Source organism: Anomaloglossus baeobatrachus, chromosome 5 (genome assembly GCF_048569485.1).
Source record: "Anomaloglossus baeobatrachus isolate aAnoBae1 chromosome 5, aAnoBae1.hap1, whole genome shotgun sequence".
Lineage (NCBI taxonomy): Eukaryota > Metazoa > Chordata > Amphibia > Anura > Aromobatidae > Anomaloglossus > Anomaloglossus baeobatrachus.
In genome coordinates, this window is record NC_134357.1 from 384,444,627 (window position 1) to 384,457,097 (window position 12,471).

At 48.4% G+C, this 12,471-nt stretch overlaps 1 protein-coding gene across 3 annotated transcripts in view; it reads right to left on the minus strand.

The window, feature by feature from the left end:
* The window catches only part of SP2 (Sp2 transcription factor), a 29,351-nt gene extending 17,426 nt beyond the window's left edge, over positions 1 to 11,925 (minus strand). For all 3 annotated transcript variants that reach the window (XM_075350068.1, XM_075350067.1, XM_075350069.1), the window contains exons 1-2: positions 11,714 to 11,925; positions 11,246 to 11,399 (exon numbers count right to left, since the gene is read on the minus strand). The gene's annotated coding sequence lies outside the window, so the exon portion shown is untranslated. The remainder of the gene's footprint in view (positions 1 to 11,245; positions 11,400 to 11,713) is intronic.
* Between the last annotated feature and the right edge of the window lie 546 nt (positions 11,926 to 12,471).

The window sequence follows — 12,471 nt, forward strand, 5'->3', positions numbered from 1 at the left end:
GCAGGTAGTAATTTTTTATATAGTTCCAAAATAAGACCCTTAGAGGACTCAGATGTAAGCAGCCTATGTAATGTTTGATTATGTGTCACTGTGACCGGGTTTGTCCTCCCCTGTCTTTCCAGTGCGTGTCTCAGCTGCAAATACTGATAAAAGAAGACATGCGGAAGGTGAAACTCCGTTCTCAATTGTTCAAAGCTTTTAAGAGTATTATTTTGTAGTACTTGTGACACTAAATGGATCCCTTTATCCTCCCATCCTCTGAACCCTACTAATTTTTTAATTTCTGGCAAGTCGGGGTTCTGCCACAGTGGCCAGAGCTCTGTAGGTCCGCTTATCCCCAAAAGAGAATTACCCCTGTCCCACACCCGGAATATCATAGCCAGTGTGGGATATCGTGCCCCATTTATCTGTCTTTGTCCCACATCCAACCGGCAACCTGGGTACTTCCATACTGATCCCTCTCTCACTATATCACCACTGGTATCATACCCTCCTTCTTTGCCCCAACCCCTCAGATGTTGCATCTGGGAGGCTATATAGTATATATATGGGTTTGGTACCGCCAGTCCTCCCTCCTCCTTTCCCCGCTGTAGCACTTCCAGTCGAATCCTAGCTTGCTTTTTCTTCCAAATAAGTTCCCGGAATATTGTATTAATTTTTACAAAACATTCCCTACATATCCACACTGGAGAATTATGTATAAGGTATAGTAATTGTGGCATCATTACCATTTTAATTAAATTGGATCTGCCGACATTTGATAGCGGCAAACGGCACCAGGTATGCACTTTTGCTCTGAATCGCTGTAACAGGGGTTCCAGATTTAGGGCCTGGAAATCCTTCGGGATTGGGCTGACAATTACTCCCAGATATTTAAACTCCCGGACCACAGGAACTGGAATCTGTAAGTCCGAAAAGTCCCCCGGAAGGGGGTCCAACGGCATTAAAGCCGACTTGGACCAGTTGATTAGTAGACCAGACCTCTGTCCAAATTCCCGAATGATATTCATTGCCGGCAAAATCGAGGAACGTACCCTGTCTAAATATAAGAGTAGATCGTCTGCGTATAATGATATCTTTTGTTCCACGGCTCCACACCGAAATCCCTCTACCTCCCTGGATTTCCGTATTGCCACTGCCAACGGCTCCACTGCAGTTGCGAATAGCAAGGGTGAAAGCGGGCACCCCTGTCTAGTACCTCTTCCAAGAGGAAAAGACTCGGAGACCCTGCCATTAACCCTAACCTTTGCCACCGGTGAGTCATATAGCAGTTTTACCCAATTTATGAATCTATGTCCAAAGCCCATTTTCCGAAGTACAGCCCACATATATTCCCATTCAAGGCTATCGAACGCCTTAGCGGCGTCTAATGACAAAATTGCCCTTTCCCCCGGTACCTCAGAACTATGTTGAATTCCCAAATATAATTTCCTGAGATTCATAGATGTGGCTCTGCATGGAATGAAGCCTGTCTGATCACTCTGCACTATAGATGAGATGACTCGGGACATCCTATTGGCGAGCACCTTGGCCAGCAATTTAATGTCTGTTTGTAGGAGAGAGATTGGGCGATACGAATCCGGGATCTCTGGATCTTTTCCAGGTTTTAATATTAAGACTATTAAGGCTTCCCTCATAGAGGGCGGGAGGACCCTCTGCCTTTCAGCCTCTTCAAATACCTTAAGTAGTTTGGGTAGCAGTAAGGGTGCATACACTTTATAAAACTCTCCAGGCAGGCCATCCGTTCCCGGAGCTTTTTCATTTTGTGTCTGGCCAAGCGCTTCCTCCAGTTCTTCCAATGAGATGTCCCGGTCCAGCAATTCCCTGTTTACATCACTCAGTGAAGGAAGAGAGAGAGCATCCAAATACTGCTCAATCTCAGTCTCCGTGAGGTCACAGTCTGATGTGTATAGCCGCATATAATAGCTCTTTATTTCTCTTATTATATCCTCGCTTTCTGTTACAAAGTCACCTGATTCCGTCTTTAACCTATTTAATATAAGAAGATCCTTCCTGTGCTCTAATGACTGTGGCCAGTAGGTGCCCCACGCCCTCCCCCGCCATAAAATAATTTTGTTTAAGGAAATAGCGTTTATTTTCTGCCACCGACATGAGATTTTCTTTGAGTGACATCTGTGCCTTCTCTAGAGTGTTTTTAGTTTCTACTGTTGGGTTGAGCACCACCGCAGCCTCCGCATCAGATACCTCCTGAATCAGACTCTGGGTGTAACATTTGGTTTGATTTTTGCGTATGCATATTTCTCTAATATATATGCCCCTTACCACAGCTTTCATAGAGTCCCAAACTATGTGTGGCGGTGCAGAGCACTCATTAACATGGAAGTATTCTAGAATGTTATCATGTAAAGATCCCCCAATAAGCTGGATCCAGAAGGGATTAAGTTTCCAGATAGGCCTGGGCAGAGTGACGGGGTTTCCCCATGCAAGCGTAACATGTAATGGTGAGTGATCAGATACGCTTCTAGGTAGGTAGGCCACCTTTTGTGTATATGAGGCCATAAGTGCGTTTCCAATAGCCAGGTCTATCCGTGACATGGTGTGGTGGGAGCTAGAGTAACAGGAGAATTGTTTGGTTGTGGGGTGTTGGGCACGCCAAAGATCTACAAAACCCAGCTCCGTTAGCATTCTAGCAAATGAAGTCGGGGCGGCGTTCTCCGATATGTTTCCCGAGTGTAACTTATCTAGATAGGGATGTAAGTAATTATTAAAATCCCCTATCAAAAGCGTCGGCACAGATGGAAGGGAATCTAAAATAGACAATATCCTTTTTACCGGTTCGACTGAATATGGTGGAGGGATATATATCGCAACCAGAATAAATTGTATACCATATAGCGTGCAAAGCAAACATACAAATCTGCCCCCCGGGTCAATCACTGATTTGGTAGGACAACCCCTTCTGCTTCCATAGGTTTGCCCCCAGGTAAAATATAAAAGCCTATACTCTCCTGCTGTGCCAGCGCCATTCTAGAAGTGTCGGGGTTTGCGTTCCCGGGGCTTACAATAGGTTGTAACTTCACGCGAGCCCAGTGTCCAGTCACCACCAGCTTGTCTCTCCATGGCTTCGGACAAATAACAAATAATTAATAGGAAGTGTGCGCTGTGGCTGCCGCTCACTTCCTGTTGCTTGTTCCTGCGTCTGAAGGCAGGAAGCCAGTAGCGATTGGATGCAGGGCTCGTGTAACGTCACAACTTGACGTGAGCCCCGACACTGCTGCAACGACACTGACACGGGAGGGGAGTATAGGATTTTTTATTTTACCTGGGGGACACTTTTGGTCAGAAAGGGTTGTCATAAAAGTGGACAACACCTTTAAAGGGAACCTGTCAGGTGCAATATGCACCCAGAACCACGAGCAGTTCCGGGTGCATATTGCTAATCCCTGTCTAAAAGTCCCAGCCTATAGTAGCATACATGGAGTATTTCTAAAGATTCTTTAAAATATGCTAATGAGGCCAGGGACTAGTCACAAGGGCGTTCGTTCCCTTGGCTAGTCGGCCCCCTTATCACGTAAGCACGCCCCTGTGGGCGTGCTAGCATGATAATGAATGTGCAGCGTCGGAGGATGATCTCACTCCCCCCTCCGCTGCCATTGCCGCCCCACGCTGGATTTCTGCTCAGTGCACATGATCCAAGACTTCCGGTCATGCTCACTATGAAGCTTGGTGTACGTGTCCCGGCTTCAAACTGGTGTAGTGCAAATGACCGTAAGTCCAGGAACATCTGATCATGTGCACGGACCCCAAGCCCGTCATTCTGAGAAGGTGCAACTGCCAATGATGATATTGGGCATTGAAATGCATGTTAGCACGCCCTTGTGGTTGTACTAACATGTTAAGAGGGTGGAATGAGCGCAGGAACCCTGCACTTATTAGCATATCATAAAGGATCTTTAGAAATACTTTTTCGAAAGATCCCGTTATCTATGCTACTACCGTGTTTTTCCAAAAATAAGACAGTCTCATATTTTTTTTGCCCCCCAAAAAAGCGCTAGGGCTTATTTTTGGAGGAGGTCTTATTCTTGGAGAAACAAGGTTGGGGGTAAGTTTACCCCCCAAAAAAGCAGACCCCCCCCACTTCCCAGGAGACTCATACTCACCAGACCAGGACGTCTGCGTGGTTCCCAGGTCCTCCTGTGATCTCCGGTCGGTGCTGCACGCCGTCCTACCCTGCTTCTAGCTGACACACACAGCAGATCGCAGGCACACACAGCCGATGACAGATACACACACAGCAGATCGCAAGCACACACAGCAGATCTCAGGCACGCACAGCCATCACAGATACACACATCCGATCGCAGACACACACAGCCGATCACAGATACACACAGCAGATCACACACAGCCGATCACAGATACACAGCAGATCGCAAGCACACACAGCAGATCTCAGGCACGCACAGCCATCACAGATACACACATCCGATCGCAGACACACACAGCCGATCACAGATACACACAGCAGATCACACACAGCCGATCACAGATACACAGCAGATCGCAAATATACACAGCCGATCACACACAGCAGATCTCAGGCACGCACAGCCATCACAGATACACACATCCGATCACAGATACACACATCCGATCACAGATACACAGCAGATCACAGATATACACAGCAGATCACACACAGCAGATCTCAGGCACGCACAGCCGATCACAGATACACACATCCGATCACAGACACACACAGCAGATCACACACAGCAGAGCTCAGGCACGCACAGCCATCACAAATACACACATCCGATCACAGATACACACAGCAGATCACACACAGACACACAGCAGATCACACACAGCAGATCACAGATACACACAGCCGATCACAGATACACACAGCAGATCTCAGGCACACACAGCCGATCACAGATACACACAGCTGATCACAGATACACACAGCCGATCACAGATACACACAGCAGATCACACACAGCAGATCTCAGGCACGCACAGCCATCACAAATACACACATCCGATCGCAGACACACACAGCCGATCACAGATACACACAGCCGATCACAGATACACACAGCCGATCGCAGATACACACAGCCGATCACGCACAGCAGATCTCAGGCACGCACAGCCATCACAGATACACACATCCGATCGCAGACACACACAGCCGATCACAGATACACACAGCCGATCGCAGATACACACAGCCGATCGCAGATACACACAGCCGATCGCAGATACACACAGCCGATCACGCACAGCAGATCTCAGGCACGCACAGCCATCACAGATACACACATCCGATCACAGATACACACAGCAGATATCACACAGACACACAGCCGATCACAGATATACACAGCAGATCACAGATATACACAGCAGATCACACACAGCAGATCTCAGGCACACACAGCAGATCACAGATACACACACAGCAGATCACAGATACACAGCAGATCACACACAGACACACAGCAGGCACACACAGCCGATCACAGATACACACACAGCAGATCACAGATACACAGCAGATCGCAGATATACACAGCAGATCACACACAGCAGATCTCAGGCACGCACAGACATCACAAATACACACATCCGATCGCAGACACACACAGCCGATCACAGATACACACAGCCGATCACAGATACACACAGCCGATCACAGATACACACAGCAGATCACACACAGACACACAGCAGATCACAGATATACACAGCAGGCACACACAGCCGATCACACACAGCAGATCTCAGGCACGCACAGCCATCACAAATACACACATCCGATCACGGGATACGCACAGCAGATCACACACAGACACACAGCCGATCACAGATATACACAGCAGATCACACACAGCCGATCGCAGATACACACAGCAGATCGCAGATATACACAGCAGATCACACACAGCAGATCTCAGGCACACACAGCCGATCACAGATACACACAGCCGATCACAGATACACACAGCCGATCACAGATACACAAAGCCGATCACAGATACACAAAGCCGATCACAGATACACACAGCAGATCACAGATACACACAGCCGATCACAGATACACACAGCCGATCACAGATACACAGCCGATCACAGATACACACACAGCAGATCGCAGATATACACAGCCGATCACAGATACACACACAGCAGATCGCAGATATACACAGCCGATCACACACAGCAGATCTCAGGCACGCACAGCCATCACAGATACACACAGCAGATCACAGACAGACACACAGCCGATCACAGATATACACAGCAGATCACACACAGCAGATCACAGATACACACAGCAGATCACAGATACACACAGCCGATCACAGATATACACAGCAGATCACACACAGCAGATCACAGATACACACAGCAGATCACAGATACACACAGCCGATCACACACAGACACACAGCCGATCACAGATATACACAGCCGATCACACACAGTAGATCGCAGATCACACACAGCCGATCACAGATACACACACAGCAGATCGCAGATCACACACAGCCGATCACAGATACACACACAGCAGATCGCAGATATACACAGCAGATCACACACAGCAGATCTCAGGCACGCACAGCCATCACAGATACACACATCCGATCACAGATACACACAGCAGATCACACACAGACACACAGCCGATCACAGATATACACAGCAGATCACACACAGCAGATCACAGATACACACAGCCGATCACAGATACACACACAGCAGATCGCAGATATACACAGCCGATCACACACAGCAGATCTCAGGCACGCACAGCCATCACAGATACACACATCCGATCGCAGACACACACAGCAGATCACAGATACACACAGCAGATCACAGATACACACAGCAGATCACAGATACACACAGCCGATCACAGATACACACAGCAGATCACAGATACACACAGCCGATCACACACAGCAGATCTCAGGCACGCACAGCCATCACAGATACACACATCCGATCACAGATACACACAGCAGATCACACACAGACACACAGCCGATCACAGATATACACAGCAGATCACACACAGCAGATCACAGATACACACAGCCGATCACAGATACACACACAGCAGATCGCAGATATACACAGCCGATCACACACAGCAGATCTCAGGCACGCACAGCCATCACAGATACACACATCCGATCGCAGACACACACAGCAGATCACAGATACACACAGCAGATCACACACAGCAGATCTCAGGCACGCACAGCCATTACAGATACACACATCCGATCGCAGACACACACAGCAGATCACAGATACACACAGCAGATCACACACAGCAGATCTCAGGCACGCACAGCCATTACAGATACACACATCCGATCGCAGACACACACAGCAGATCACAGACACACACAGCAGATCACAGATACACACAGCAGATCACAGATACACACAGCAGATCACAGATACACACAGCAGATCACAGATACACACAGCAGATCACAGATACACACAGCAGATCACAGATACACACAGCAGATCACAGATACACACAGCAGATCACAGATACACACAGCAGATCACAGATACAAACAGCAGATCACAGATACAAACAGCAGATCACAGATACACACAGCAGATCACAGATACACACAGCAGATCACAGATACACACAGCAGATCACAGGCACGCACAGCCATCACAGATACACACATCCGATCACAGATACACACAGCAGATCACACACAGACACACAGCCGATCACAGATATACACAGCCGATCACAGATACACACAGCAGATCACAGATACACACAGCAGATCACAGATACACACAGCAGATCACAGATACACACAGCAGATCACAGATACACACAGCAGATCACAGATACACACAGCAGATCACAGATACACACAGCAGATCACAGATACACACAGCAGATCACACACAGCAGATCTCAGGCACGCACAGCCATCACAGATACACACATCCGATCACAGATACACACAGCAGATCACACACAGACACACAGCCGATCACAGATACACACAGCAGATCACAGATACACACAGCAGATCACAGATACACACAGCAGATCACAGATACACACAGCAGATCACAGATACACACAGCAGATCACAGATACACACAGCAGATCACAGATACACACAGCAGATCACAGATACACACAGCAGATCACACACAGCAGATCTCAGGCACGCACAGCCATCACAGATACACACATCCGATCACAGATACACACAGCAGATCACACACAGACACACAGCCGATCACAGATACACACAGCCGATCACAGATACACACAGCAGATCACAGATACACACAGCAGATCACAGATACACACAGCAGATCACAGATACACACAGCCGATCACAGATACACACAGCCGATCACAGATACACACAGCCGATCACAGATACACACAGCCGATCACAGATACACACAGCCGATCACAGATACACACAGCCGATCACAGATACACACAGCCGATCACAGATACACACAGCCGATCACAGATACACACAGCCGATCACAGATACACACAGCAGATCACAGATACACACAGCAGATCACAGATACACACAGCAGATCACAGATACACACAGCAGATCACACACAGCAGATCACACACAGCAGATCTCAGGCACGCACAGCCATCACAGATACACACATCCGATCACAGATACACACAGCAGATCACACACAGACACACAGCCGATCACAGATATACACAGCCGATCACAGATATACACAGCCGATCACAGATACACACAGCCGATCACAGATACACACAGCCGATCACAGATACACACAGCAGATCACAGATACACACAGCAGATCACAGATACACACAGCAGATCACAGATACACACAGCAGATCACAGATACACACAGCAGATCACAGATACACACAGCCGATCACAGATACACACAGCAGATCACAGATACACACAGCAGATCACAGATACACACAGCAGATCACAGATACACACAGCAGATCACAGATACACACAGCAGATCACAGATACACACAGCAGATCACAGATACACACAGCAGATCACAGATACACACAGCAGATCACAGATACACACAGCAGATCACAGATACACACAGCCGATCACAGATACACACAGCCGATCACAGATACACACAGCCGATCACAGATACACACAGCCGATCACAGATACACACAGCCGATCACAGATACACACAGCAGATCACAGATACACACAGCAGATCACAGATACACACAGCAGATCACAGATACACACAGCAGATCACAGATACACACAGCAGATCACAGATACACACAGCAGATCACAGATACACACAGCAGATCACACACAGCAGATCACACACAGCAGATCACACACAGCAGATCACACACAGCAGATCTCAGGCACGCACAGCCATCACAGATACACACATCCGATCACAGATACACACAGCAGATCACACACAGACACACAGCCGATCACAGATATACACAGCCGATCACAGATATACACAGCCGATCACAGATATACACAGCCGATCACAGATACACACAGCCGATCACAGATACACACAGCAGATCACAGATACACACAGCAGATCACAGATACACACAGCAGATCACAGATACACACAGCAGATCACAGATACACACAGCAGATCACAGATACACACAGCAGATCACACACAGCAGATCTCAGGCACGCACAGCCATCACAGATACACACATCCGATCACAGATACACACAGCAGATCACACACAGACACACAGCCGATTACAGATATACACAGCAGATCACACACAGACACAGATCACAGATATACACAGCAGATCACACACAGCAGATCGCAGATATACACAGCAGATAGCAGGCACGCACAGCCATCACAGAGACACATCCGATCGCAGGCACACACAGCCGATCACAGATACACACATTCGAACACAGACACACACAGCCGATCGCAGAAAAACACAGCCGATTGCAGACACACACACATCACATCACATCACATCCAGCACTTACGGCAGCAAAGAAATGAGAGCAAGTCACGTGTCCGGCCGCAGGTCCTGTTCGTCGCGCTGCACCACACTGCCTCTCAGGATTCTCCCGGCGAGAAGAGATCGGTGTCACTGGATGAGGTGAGTGTGTATGCGATCCGATGTGTGTGCGATCCGATGTGTGTGTGTGTGATTTGTTTTTTGCGTGTGCGATCTGATTATGTGTGCGATCTGACTGTGTGTGCGATCCGATGTTTGTGTGTGAGATCTGATTGTGTGTGTGATCACTGCAGGTCCTCTGCTCGGCGTCTGGTGAGTGTAATTGCCGGGTGCCGCTGTGTATAATGAAGTGTCCTGCAGTATCTGTATCTTTTTTAGTTGCACGGACACTTCATTATTGATCTGGGACTAGGGCTTATTTTCGGGGGAGGGCTTATTTTTGGCAAAACATGGTAGATACAGGGACAGGTAGGCAGGGATTAGCAATATGTACCCAGAACTGCCTGTGGTTCTGGGTGCATATTGGACCTGACAGGTTCTCTTTAAAAAGCAGCCTGTCACCTCCAGAAAACACTATTTACCTACAGATATAGGGGTAATATGTAGGTAAATAACATTTAACTTCTATGTAACAGCTTACTCAAAGCGCAATTACAGGGAGAAAATTAAGTTTTATTCTCTCTGCAGCCACTCGCCTCGTTGCAGTGCAGGGATTGATTACTGTTACCGCTCACTATACAGTGACTGCTATAATCATTCCCTGGCAGCGTGATTGATAGCCAGCTCTACAGTGTATGTGTGCAGCATATGTATGGGGGGGTACGCTTCCAATTAAAATGCAGGGGAGTGATTCCTCGTCCTGATGACTGGCAGCAGAATAAAACTTCATTTTCTCCCTGCAGCCACTGCCTTGCATATTAGCGCTATATTTCCAGGTTCTGGACATGACAGATTCCCTTTAATTGCTCTTTTATGCACCTTAATACAATTTATATACAGAAATAATCTCCATATAAAACTTGAGTAACTTTCTAAATAGATTGCACTACTTATCCAGGGCCAGTCACTAATATTATATATTCTATCCTAAAGCTGCACTGACGATTCTGCAGAGAGACGAGTCCAACACCAAACTGTACGGACAGTGCCAGCCGCTGCCATGTTGGGCACAACAAGGACCGGACCAACGCGAACCGACCGGGACCAGGTATAAAGAGATGTGAAGAGGTGACATCTGTGATACTGACCTCTACGCTAATGGGACTAGTAGAGGCAATGGAGCTGGCTCATCTCAATGACTATGGTCTTCACAAGATCTTCTCATATAATAAGTCTATCCGTGAGCGAAGAACGGACATTCCTGAACGTCTCCTCTTACTGCAGAACAAGCAAATCACAAACCTAAAATAGAAGAAACAATAAGTCACACAAAGCCTGAATAATGGGGAGCAGTGCAGCAGGTATAGGGGCTTATATGGGATATTCCACCCACTGCATAAGGACAGGCCCACTCAGTATAGTACACAGCCGTATATACTGGAGTAGAAGCACCTAAGTTTACCACAAAAACTGGGTAAACTTATTGACACTAGTACAAGACTAGGATTATAAAACGCACCCCAAGTGTAGAGAAGGAACATTGGAAATAATATACCTGTTAATGCTAAAATGGGGGTCTGTGTTATAATCCCAGTGTCTTATAATAATTAGCTCACCAGGGCGGAGCGGCGGTGCCGGAAGAGCGGCTCAGGAGGCTGGGGCGGAGATTCTACAGGCTCAGAAGATGGGGGTGTCCGCGGCTAAGGGGAGTCACAGGTCGGAAGGTCGGCAATACTTCTGGCTTGGGGGTGTCACGGCTCAGGAGGGTCGGCGATACTGAGGGATCAGGGTTGTCGCGGCGCTATTGAGCGACGCGATAGACCTCAAGAAAATGGCGGCGGCGCGTGCGCAGACTGAGATCTCGGAGTGCCGAGATTTCAATCTGCGCACGCGCCGCTTCCGCGGCCATTTTCTTGAAGTCTAGCTCGGCAACTACTAGCTGGCTCAACCCTCAGCCCGCTAGCAAATTCAATGAGGTCCCTCGCCCGCCCCGACACCCTTTAGCCCCCAGTATCGCTGACACTCCTGAGCTGCGACACCCTGTAGCCCCCAGTATCGCCAACCCTCCTGAGCTGCGACACCCTGTAGCCCCCAGTATCGCCGACCCTCCTGAGCTGCGACACCCTGTAGCCCCCAGTATCGCCGACCCTCCTGAGCCACAACACCATGTAGCCCCCAGTATCGCTGACCCTTCTGAGCTGCGACACCCCATAGCCCCCAGTATTGCCGACCCTCCTGAGCTGCGACACCCTGTAACCCCCAGTATCGCCGACCCTCCTGAGCCACAACACCCTGTAGCCCCCAGCATCACCGACCCTCCTGAGCTGCGACACCCTGTAGCCCCCAGTATCGCCGACCCTCCTGAGCTGCGACA